Below are 10,988 nucleotides of genomic sequence, written 5' to 3'. Positions count from 1 at the left end.
GAGATACCATCTCACACCAGTTAGAATGGCAATCATTAAAAAATCAGGAAACAACAGGTGTTGGAGAGGATGTGGAGAAATAGGAAATGCCTACTTTTACAGTCACCTTTCAACCTTTGTTTTAGACCCTAGGAATCGTTTGTCACAGGTTTGCCTATTTAGGCCACAGTTTCCTTATATAGGGTATTGAGCTACATTCAAAGGTAGTGTTTAAGTGTATGGACTTGGGTGCTAGATCACTGTGCACCAACACCCAGCTCAGACACTTACTAGCTGTGTGATGTAGGATAACTAACAGAGCCTCATTAAGCTTTGGTAAAATGAAGCTGAAAGGAGGATATATCTCATAGGGTTGTAGCAGTTACATGAATTAAAATACCTGAGCTATTTAGAGCAGTGCCTGATTCATAGCAGGTGATCTAGGAGTGTTATTGTTCTTTACATTATTCACATTTAATAGCAAATCATACTGCAGAAAATGGTGTCAATGCAATGGTCATTACAGGCAATCTAAGTTGCTTTTGCTCTTGACAGAATTTTACACTTTCAAAGTTTCCAGTAAAAAAGAATGCTAATACTATTTATAAAACAGAACAAAGAATTCCTTGACAATTTAAATATCTAAATTTATTACTTAAATCAATTTATTATTTGTTGTTGCTGACTTCCACTAAAATGTGCCCAATAGTTTTATGAATGTCTTCCTCTTCCAGTCAGTACTTTTAGCAGGTTTAATTCTCAAGCATTCCAATTGGATGTGCTAGAATTTGGCTCCTATTAACTCATGATTTTGTCCTAGTGATTAATTTATCCTACCAGATTGAATAAGTATATATGTATGCATGTATGTGTGTGTGTGTGTGTGTGTGTGTGTGTATATATATATATATATATAAATTTATACCAGTGGCAAAATAATGATTTTGTTTTGCCAGTTTGTAAGGTAAAATGATGTTTGCTCCCTATTGTCTTTCTTTTCTTAAAAATAAAAAATAAAGCACGCTTGAGTATTTTTACTGTCTGCACACTCTTTAACCTCATGTCTTATTGTGTAGCTGAGTCATGACGAATATGATAAATACACATCCTTAATGTTCTGTTGTGTCAGTGCTGGGCTGTGCACTGTGGTGGCTGCCCAGGAGGAGGGGATGCAGGACTTGAGCACTCACATCAAGGATCTTATATCAAGTTAGGAAGACAGAACCAAAACACCCAAAACAACAGTTAGCAATACCAAATGGTTTCATTTCAACCCATGATAGTGTACAGGAGTCGAATAAACACCAGGAATGAAGGAGGGGAAGATGGCAATGGTCAGGGAATGTTTCATGGCTGAAGGGGTCACTTACCCCCAATTCAGGCATTCGACTACTAGCTTCATGATTCTGCCATATTCACATTTCTATGTCATGATTTTTGTTGTATCTGAGTCCCCTATATACTATTATTTATTTTAAAAATTCTGTAATAGATTAGATTTTTAAAAACTGAAATAAAATGCCTTCATTTAAAGAAGAAATTTTATATCACAACTATAAATGGAAAGTCAGTACCTCTTGCCATAAACGCAGTGTAAACAGAACAACCTTATTAGTTTCTATCCAGATAATGCTGCCTTACAAACGCACTAGGCTAGAAGCCAGTGTTGTCTCTGTTTATAAGACAAAGCAGGTATTAATAAGTGTTAGAGACTTAGTAATGCCAACATGAGACTTTCTGCTGTCCTTCCTTCTTCCCTACTATCTTTCTTCCCTTCCTTTCTTCTTTCAACTTTCCTCTTTCTCTCTCTCCCTCCTTACACCTCTTCCCTTCTTCCTTCCATCCTTTAGCAAATATTCATTGAGCACCTATTACGTGACGGGTACCATTCTAGGCACAGAGGATGCAACAGTGAAAAAATAGACAAAAGCTCTTGCCCTTATAGAGCTTACATTCTTGTTGGAGAAAGACAGTCAATAAACAGATAACAAAAGATACAGTAGGTCCTAGGTGTTATGAAGAAAAATACAGCAGGGAGTGTCAAGGTGAAGACAAAGCATGAATAGGAAAGGATTACTGCTAAAGTAACATATGAGCAACAATCTTAAGGGCAGGGTGGAACCAGCCATGTAGATACTTAGAGGAAGAGAATTCCCAGCACTGGGAACAGGTAGTGCAAAGGCTGTGATGCAGAACATGCTTGGCACATTCAGGGAACACTAATGAGGTCTGAGTGGAGAAGTGAGTGGGTGAGGCAGACAGTGGTTTGAGAAGATGTCAGATCCAGGTCACTTGAAAGGTGTGGTAGACATAGGTCATGCAGAAGTTTAACAGACATAGCGAGAATTTGACTTTGACTCTAGATGGCATGCCATTGGATGACTTTAAGCAGAGAACAACACGATGTGAACTAATTGCTGTTTTTGTAGAATAACTCTGCAATGAGAAGATTAGACTGGATGGGCAAAAGCACCAGTCAGAAAACTGGTTAGGAGGGCATTTCCATTAATTTAAGACAAAGATGATATTATAGTCTTGTGGTGAGCATCGGAAGTAGTAAGAAATATTGGATTTGTTGGGCAAAGTGTATCCACCATCCCCCAAATACACACACACACACACAAATCTCTATCTCAGCATTTATACATTTATGGTTTATAAATGAGGCTATTTATGGGTGGGACATGGTACCTCAGGCCTGTAATCCCAGCTCTTTGGGAGGCTGAGGCAGGGGCGGGGGGGATCACTTGAGGTCAGGTAAAACCTCATCTCTACTTAAAATACAAAAAAATTAGCTGGGCATAGTGGCCGGCACTTGTAGTCCCAGCTACTTCAGAGGTTAAGGCAGGATAATCACTTGAACCTGGGAGGCAGAGGTTACAGTGAGCCAAGATCACACCACTGCACTCCAGCCTGGGCAACAGAGTGAGATTCTGTCAAGATAACAAACAAAAAAAGAAACATGAGACCATTTATGGGGATGGGGCTGTTCTCCCTGCCCCAAATTTGTTGTCAGTGACTGGCAATCGTTTGTAAACCTTACTGACCACAGTGCCTGAGAAAGGTGCTTAAAAGGTTTGTGCGACTGATTTCAAATGAGTGGAATAACGATGGGCACAGAGGAAAGAAGGCTCACAGTAGGCATTTGGGGCAAGAAGATCTACGTGGGAAGCGCAGAAAGGCATGGACATTGTGGTGAGAGGCCTCTCAGGGAAACTGAGGTTCACATTAGAATGTATTTGACGTGAAAGAAGTAGAACTAAGAGAAGTACAAGAGGAGAATAGATTTAAGATGACAGGAAAGAGGCCAAGTTTCATGGAACCTTTATTTTTAAAAAAAAGAAATTCAATATAGGTTAGATTTAGGAAATCAGGATTAGGAAAGGGCTCAGGATTTACTACATAACTTTCATTTTTAAATCAGTAAAACATTCTGAAATCCTTACATTTCAACTATCAATTCACTGAATAATGTCAATATTTTGATTATTTTGTTGCTTTTAAGGGATAAAAAAGAGCTGTTCATAACTAATGGAATATGTATATGCACACATAAACACATATACATATATATACACATATATACACGTGTGTGTGTGTGTATATGTGTGTGTGTGTGTGTATAAGAAATTCCTCAGTTTCAAAGACTGGCATAGAAACGTTCCTATAGATATACAAGGGTCCTTTACACTCCTAGGATGAACAGACATGCTGGCATCATGAAGGTTTACTGGGGTTAATTAGGTACCTTTCAAGGGAGATAAAAGAACAATAGGACATCATTACTAAAAAAAGTATCTGCTGCAAAATAAAACTAATCGAAAACTGAGGCAGGACCAGGAGAGCAGTAGAGAATGATGCACCACTGAGAATGGGGGAAGAGGAATTAAGGCAGGTACACCTGGAGGAAAGGTGGCTGGAGGAGCAAATGTCTTGTCTTCACATCAGGGCATTCCTCATGTATAAGGGAGACTTGGCTCATCTTGCATAAAGCGGTCAGGTCAGAGTGAAAATAAAAACAGATGTATAACTACCCAGTCTCTTGATGGAAACATGGAGACCCCAAGTCTGGTATGGAAGGGACACGAAGCCAACAGCTATTTTTGCAGGTAAAAGAGAGGATTTTTTTATTTCCTAATCCATGTCATCCTCATCTCTTGCCTTTACCTATAGATACAGCTTTCTAATCAGCCTTGCAGGTCAACACTTGTCCCTCTGTGCACCATTCTTCTCTCAGTCAATTACTGGCCTCTAAACTCTTTTTGAATAAATAGCAAATCTTATATTATCCGTTTCAACCTCATTTCCTGACACTCTTTCCCCACTTTGCTCCAAATTGCATAACTTCCTGGTCAGTTCTTTCAAAGTTGCCTGTTCTAACACTAACTTCTTCCTCCCTCCCCAAACTATCTCTACAGTTAAGTTTATGTCCTCTTCTTATTTGATCCTGTGGCAGCTTCCACCTGTCTGTCATAATATTTGATACACTTGTAATTCTAGATCTGTCACCCCAGAATGTATAAAAGTGTCTGGTACATGGTAAACACTTAAATATTTGTTAACCGTTGAAGGTTGAATGTTTACTATTGATGAACACGAAGCTAAAAAGATAGTAGCTGATAATTATTGAGAATGAAAGGGTTTTTACACTAATTTACATTTCAGATAAGGTACAGCTGGCTCTTAGAGATGTTAAAAATAACATCGAATACGAACAAGTTTTCACTGAGATTAAAAGAAAACTCAGGTTTGAAATTACTATAGAACATTGTATAATTTCCCATGTTCACCAATTTAAAAAATACAGTACACTTTAAACAGAGTTCATGTAAGGTATATTTGAGAATCAATTCAGCTCCTTGGTGAAAAAAATTAAAATTTGGAATAGTTAATTGAATGGCTATCATTTACATATTTTAAATATTTGTTCTTGAACTATGAATAACCACATAGAAATGTGAGAAAAATTGAATTTAAGAGGGTATTTATTTGGAGTATACTTTTAAAGCAAGTCTTATGAATCATGGTAAATACTCTTACATGTATGCTCAGGGTATTTGAGTGCACTTTATTCTCCAATTAAACCCAAGACTTAGAGACAGTTGCTAGCCACACAGAAACAGTGTCACTGTCCACTATTTTACACAAACGGCAATTGAGTAGCAGGGGAGGGCGAATTCCCCAGTCCTGAGTTACTTCTGGGTGTGTCCCAGATGTTTAAGCTGTGTGTTAACTAACTCATTTAGGCCCCCAGAGTAACTATTAATGCACCAAAGCTACAATTTGAGAAGACCTTTTATTTCCGAGAGACCTGGAAGAATCACCAACAATTTGTAATATTTGTTCTTACCTAGGCAAAGAATCTTGTGGAGTAAAATTGCTTACAGAGGACCTCTATTGCTATAGGGAAAGTTTCAGTTCACTTGAGTAAGAATTATCCTTACTCAATTTTCAGAGGACCTCTATTGTTATAGGGAAAGTTTCAGTTCACTTGAGTAAGAATTATCCTTAAAAGGGATAGAAAAATTCAGGAATGGGACAATATTGACTTCCCAAGACTCACAAGGTGTATATGCCATTTAGACAAAGTTTTTAGCCTTGAAAAGGAACATCTTGTATTATTGTTAATGTGAATATTTATGAAGCACTATCAGTAGGCCTAACTCAGTCCCTGCTCAATTAGGTTATAATTTAACTAGTCCTAAATGCAAATCCTCTAAATTGGGGTGGTTGGCTTTTGAAATGAATGCCAACCAATATCATTATTGATGGCTCACTATCTTCTGCTTCTCTCTCTCATTTCTCTTTTCTTCTTACCTTATACATACATTTTGCTCTCATACACCCAACCTCCCTGAATTGAAAGGATGTAAATCAAGGTACACCTGCAAAAGCAGAAGCCCTGTGATCCACACTGAACTTTAAAATCCATACTAGTGTTTTGTACCTGAAAATTATAGGGATGTTTTGTGAATGTTTATAGGTCTAACACAGTTATCAAATATCAGTTTTGAACTACGAAAACATTTCTAAGATATTATGCAAACTAAACTCTAAATTGAGTTCTCTGTTTCCATTTGAATTTCACATATCTAAATTTCCTATATTTTTTCTGAGAGAGCTCCATATCTGTGCTGGAGTTGGCTCACTGCACAACATTTCTTACAGGGTAGATAGCACACCTTATTTTGTGCTACATTCGCTCTTGGGAAACCTCAGTTGTACTACAATCATAGATGGTCACTTACTAATATAGAAAGTAGAAAAAAATGCTGCCCCTATGAAAACTATTTAATAACTTTAATAAGCTGCTTTGTATATAAGTAAATAAAAAGATATACTTTCTTTCACCAAAGCAAACTCTTTGATATGGTCTAGTTCTGTGTCCTCAACCAAATCTCAACTCGAATTGTAATCCAAATTGTAATCCCCACGTTTTGGGGGAGGGTCCTCATGGGAGGTGATTAGATCACGGAAGACATTCCCCCATGCTGTTCTAATAATAGTGAGTGACTTCTCTGGAGCTCTGATGGTTTTATAAGGGGTTTTTTCCCCCCTCCACTCTACACTTCTCTCTCCTGCTGCCATGTGAAGAAGAACATGTTTGCTTCCCCTTCCACCATGACTGTAAGTTTCCTGAAGCCTCCCCAGTCATGTGGAACTGTGAGTCAATTAAACCTGTTTCCTTTACAAATTACCCAGTCTCAGGCAGTTCATTATAGCAGTGTGAGAATGGATTAGTACAGTAAGCTGGTACTGAGAGTAGTGTGGCACTACTGCAGATACCTGAAAATGTGGAAGCGATTTTGGAACTAGGTAACAGGAAGAGGTTGAAACAGTTTGGAAGGCTCAGAAGACAGGAAAATGTGGGAAACTTTGCAACTTCCTAGAGACTTGGAGGGCTCAGAAGACAGAAAGGCATGGGAAAGTTTGGAACGTCTGAGAGACTTGTTGAATGGCTTTGACCAAAATGCTTATAGTGATATGAACAATGAAGTCCAGGCTGAATTAGTCTGAGAGGGAGATGAGGAACTTGTTAGAAACTGGAGCAAAGGTCACTCTTGCTACGCTTAGCAAAGAGGCTGGTGGCATTTTGTCCCTGCCCTAGAGACCTGTGGAACTGTGAATTAGAGAGATGATTTAGAGTATCTGGTGGAAGAAAATTCAAAAGGAAGCACACCATAAAAGTTTGAGAAATGTGCAACCTGATGATGTGATAGAAAAGAAAAACCCATTTTCTGGGGAGAAATTCCAGCCAGCTGCAGAAATTTGCATAAGTAATGAGGGGCTGAATGTTAATCACCAAGATAATGAGGAAAATGTCTCTAGGGGCTGTTAGAGGCCTTCACAACAGCCCCTCCTATTACAGGCCTGGAGGCCAAGGAGAAAAGACCTTATTTTGTGCAGTGGGCCTAGGGTCCCCCTGCTCTGTGCAGCCCTGCATCCCAGCTGCTTCAGTCCCAACCATGGCTAAAAGTGGCCAACATACAGCTCAGGCCATTGCTTCAGAAGGTCTAAGCCTCAAGGCTTAGCAGCTTACACGTGGTATTGGGCCTGCAGGTGCACAGAAGTCAAGAACTGAGGTTTGGGAACCTCCACCTAGATTTCAGAGGATGTATGGAAATGCCTGGATGTCCAGGCAAGAGCCTGCTGCAGGGATGGGGCCCCCATGGAGAACCTCTGCCAGGGCAGTGCAGTAGGAAAATGTGGGGTGCAAGCTCCCATGCAGAGTTCCCACTGGGGCACTGCATAGTGGAGCTGTGGTAAGAGGGCAACCATCCTCCAGACCCCAGAATGGTTGATCCACCAAGAGCTTGCACTGTGCACCTGGAAAACCTTCAGACACTCAATGCCAGCCCATGAAAGCAGCCAGGAGTGGGGCTGTACCCTGAAAAACTACAGAGGTGGTGCTTCCTAAAGTGGTGGGGGCCCACCTCTTGCAACAGCGTGACCTGGATGTAAGACATGGAGTCAAAGGAGATCATTTTGGAATTTTAATGTTTAATGACTGCCCTATTGGATTTTGGACTTGCATGGGGTCTGTAGCTCCTTTTTTCTGGCCAATTTCTCCTATTTGGAATGAGTGTATTTACCCAATGCCTGTACCTCCACTGTATCTAGGAAGTAACTAACTTGCTTTTGATTTTACAGGCTCATAGGTGGAAGCAACTTGCCTTATCTCAGCTGAGACTTTGGACTTGGACTACCTAGTTAATGCTGAAATGAGTCAAGACTTTGGGAGACTGTTGGGAAGTCGTAATTGTGTTTTGAAAAGTGAGAAAGATGAGATTTTGGAGGGGCAAAAGGTGGAATGATATGGTCTGGCTCTGTGTCCTCACTCAAATCTTGAATTGTAATCCAAATTGTAATCCCCATGTTTTGGGAGAGGGAACCTCATGGGAGGGGATTAGATCATGGGAGCAGTTCCCCCTGCTGTTCTCATGATAGTGAGTAACTTCTCAGGAGATCTGATAGTTTTATAAGGGGCTTTTCCCCCCTTCACTCTGCACTTCTCTCTCCTGCTGCCATGTGAATAAGGACATGTTTGTGCCCCCTTCCACCATGATTTTAAGTTTCCTGAAGCCTTTCCAGCCATGCAGAACGGTGAGTCAACGAAACCTGTTTCCTTTATAAATTATCCAATCTCAAGTAGTTCTTTATAGCAGCATGAGAATGGACTAATACACCCTTGTAGTGATTAACATTTTCATCTTTTAAGAATAATCAAAAATAGATGTGCAGCAAAAATGTCATACCATTGCTTCCTGTGCCCTGTGATTCACAGTGGAGCAATGCAGCACTCCTCACGAGATAAACATTCTCAAATAACAGTACAGGGCATGCAGTCCTAGGAAGGCAGACCACACAGCTTAGAAAAAGTATACGCTGCAGCTTGAAGTGCAAACCACAATGAGGCAACGAGGAGTTTATGTCCACTCTCAATGTAAAACATATCTCTGTTAGGTCCTGAAATCCCTATGGTTCTCTGCAGTCACCCATCAATGACAACTAAGGGACCATGAAGGGGGAGACATGGACTGGCATTGTCTGCTGCACCATTCTCCTGGTGGTTTGATTAAGAAACACTGAAACTGGAGGATATGTTTAGAAAATAATTGTATGCGTGCTTCAATGCATCTTTCCTCTCTATTTTTAAAGTCAGGTAAAGTCAAATGCATATATATTCTTATTATTTACATCAATGACTGTTTCAGGAGGTTGACATGTCTTGTTATCTAAAACCACAAAAATTTGAATGTTGATCAACATTTAAAATGGCAACAGGAATCTTTTCCCATTGTTTAATTTTATTTATTTATTTGTTTTTGAGACAGGGTCTTGCTCTCTCTCCCTGGCTGGAGTACAGTGGCGTGATCTCTGTTCACTGCAACCTCCGCCTCTCAGGCTCAAGCAATCCTCCTACCTCAGCCACTCTAGTAGCTAGGGACTACATGCGCATGCCACCACGCTTGGCTAATTATTTTGTATTTTTTTGTAGAGATGGGGTTTTGCCATATTGCCCAGGCTGTTCTCAAACTCCTGGGCTCAAACAACCCACCAACCTTGGCCTCCCAAAGTGCTGGGATTACAGACATGAGCCACCATACCTGGCCAATTTTATTTCTTATTTGTCCTTTTTTGTTTGTATAGCCATTCTCCTATTGATAGACACTGTTCATTTTAATTTTTGACTATAACAAAGAATGTTTTTGGGAAATTTTTAAATTTATTTTCTTCTTATGCCAAAATAAAAGCTTATAACAGAAAATACAGGCAAAACGTGAATATGTAAAAGTTTCTGCAATTGTACTTACCCTGAAATAATCACTGAATGGTATGGTGGTTGTTGTGGTGTGTGCATGCATGCAAGTGTGTTTACAACATTTATCTTTTTCTGAGTATAAGCTTATATGTAAATTTTCAATTTACATATATGAATAAGCAAATGCATAAATTTGTAAAAATTGAATGGTACTATACATACTTTTTATAAGATCCTTTTTTTAATCCTGTAAGGCTATTAAAATATTCAAAACACTATCCATATTCTAGTACTACGTTCGCAAAGTATTCATTTTAAAATATCACTGTAGTAGAGTATATTACAGCAGGTAAAGAAGTTCAGTTGAAAGTTACACTCCTAATATTTGAGAGAGATAAGAATGAAGTTTGATGTACTTAATCCTATTGCAATAAAGTGAACTTTCAAATATTTCAAGCCTTCATTGCAAAGTAAAATAAGATCTATTCTTATTTCTTCAAGAATTTTATATATTTAAGCAGGTAAGGTGTCTCCAGCTGAAAGAAATACTTTTATGGCCAGCCTTTCAAATTATACACCCCTTTCTTCTCTTTTAATTCTTCTGTCTCAGATATTTAATTAATAAGAGCTGCTGTAGCAAGGGGCTTGTCTATAATTTTATTGTCACCATTTCTGCGTCATCTACTTCTGATTTGTTTTAAAATCAAATGCAAGATATTTGGCTAACATACAATCACCATGAGCTAGGAATATAACAAATAAACCAATGACAGCCTTCTCTGACGCACTCTTACTTTTATCTGAATCATTTTGCTAAGGAAAATTATTTATTCATTAAAAGTCTTAAGTATCCTTCTGTTATATCCGAAACCTCAATTCCTTAACTCCTTTTTGGTTAGTTGGCCATCAGTCATCAACCATCATCCAGTTAAAGTCAATGATGTGAACTGTATGCTTAAAGGTAAGCAAAATTCTTTTAAGTTCTGCTTTGAAAAGAAGGAACAAAACCCTTGGTGACAGGAGTTTGTAATCTAAAAGGGGCACTGTGATTAAGTGACATATTGAAGAACACATACATGTATGCCAGGAAACAAATCTATACTGAGTACAATCAGAAACAGAGATTCTATCAGACATATTATAAAGCTTGCTTAAGGAAGCCTGAGGGAGCAGTGACAATCTTTATTATGGAAAAGGGTATAGTTTGAGAAAATAATATTACATCCAACTGGCAAGGACAGCTAAG

At 38.9% G+C, this 10,988-nt stretch overlaps 1 protein-coding gene across 5 annotated transcripts in view; it reads right to left on the bottom strand.

Annotated features, from left to right (window-relative positions):
* PDE4D (phosphodiesterase 4D) overlaps positions 1–10,988 on the bottom strand; it is a 1,617,209-nt gene that overhangs the window by 572,068 nt on the left and 1,034,153 nt on the right. The window lies entirely within an intron of this gene.

This window comes from Piliocolobus tephrosceles, chromosome 4 (genome assembly GCF_002776525.5).
Source record: "Piliocolobus tephrosceles isolate RC106 chromosome 4, ASM277652v3, whole genome shotgun sequence".
NCBI lineage: Eukaryota > Metazoa > Chordata > Mammalia > Primates > Cercopithecidae > Piliocolobus > Piliocolobus tephrosceles.
This window is presented reverse-complemented; position numbering and strand designations above follow the sequence as displayed.